Below are 1,441 nucleotides of genomic sequence, written 5' to 3'. Positions count from 1 at the left end.
TTTACTAGATAGAAAAATCTAATGTAAATATTAATTTTTTAATAAAATAAAATTTATAAATTAATTTAGTCATTAAAATTTACAAAAAATTAAATTATCTATCACCTACTAAAAAAATTCTTTAAAAAATTAAATTTACTTTAAAAATATGCTGGGTTTTTTCCACCTATCTCGCCTCCACTTGCTATCTCTTGTTTTTAATTTATTGAAACCAAACATCTCTCTTTTCTGTGTATGTGGCTCTTCCCTTTTTAGGGTATTGTTTTGTGGTTCTATTCCTATTTTCTTTTTTGTTTCCATTTTTTAATTAAAAGTGACATTTATGGGATTCACGGTCATTGTACCTTTTTTGCACAATACCATCTCTTTCAAAGAAGCTTTGGCTTCATCAATGGGTGATCATGCAAACAGTTAAAGGCTCAAAAACAAACAAACAAACAAATAAATAAATACATAAATTGTAATCATATGAGTATATGATTAGTGACTTGGACAAACTGCCCCTCACAGTGTTCCAACACTTCACAGAATCAAATTCATTTTGGTTTAACGCTCTCTTTGACCATATTACTATGCTGACGTGGACAAAGCAAGCAGCGGCGGAGTTTAGTTCAGATAAGGGGTGGCCACGGCCCCCCAAATTTTTATTAAAAAAATTAGTAATACTTTTAGTTTTAAACATTTAAAACATATCGAATTTGGACTAAATTGAGTGTATTCAATTTCGCAGCTCTCTATTCAATAAGCAACACTCTCTCTACCTTTGAGTTCAAATATAAAAAATTAAGTATTTTTTATTTATATAATTTAATATTATTTTATATTTTACTGTTTATTTAATTTAATTTTTTTATATGATAAAAAATATTAGAATATTCAATAAGTATTGATATTATTGTATTTGTATAAATTGATAAAAAAATCAATAAATATTATAAATTTTAATATTTGTCATTCTAATTTCTTTTTTACATATTTTACCGGATATATATTCAAATTTTTATATAAAATAATCATAAAAAATCAAAGAATTGATGATGCATTTTTTAAGAGGAATGCTAATATTCAAGAAGGAAAACATATAACTTTTACAATATCAACACGTGTAGATAGTTCTTCTACTTTAATAAATCACAAGAAAGTAAGATACAACCTTCAAAACTTTAAAGAGTTGCATCCGATGAGTTTGACCTTAATTCTTTGGAACAATACTCTGAAAAAACGGCTTCAAATTTGGCAATATCACCCAAATCAGAGAGATGAGGTTAGACGAACTTATCTTAAATGGGTCCATATCAAAAGCATCTTGACAATTATCTTCTATTTGGCCCCCCAAAATTTCATTTCAAACTCCGTCACTGATAGCAAGGACTTTGTTTGGGTAAAATATTTGTAAATAAAATATTAAAATTTGTTATATAAATAATTTTTTTTATTTTTT

This window comes from Arachis duranensis, chromosome 5 (genome assembly GCF_000817695.3).
Source record: "Arachis duranensis cultivar V14167 chromosome 5, aradu.V14167.gnm2.J7QH, whole genome shotgun sequence".
Classification (NCBI taxonomy): Eukaryota; Viridiplantae; Streptophyta; class Magnoliopsida; order Fabales; family Fabaceae; genus Arachis; species Arachis duranensis.
Note: the sequence above shows the minus strand (reverse complement) of the source record.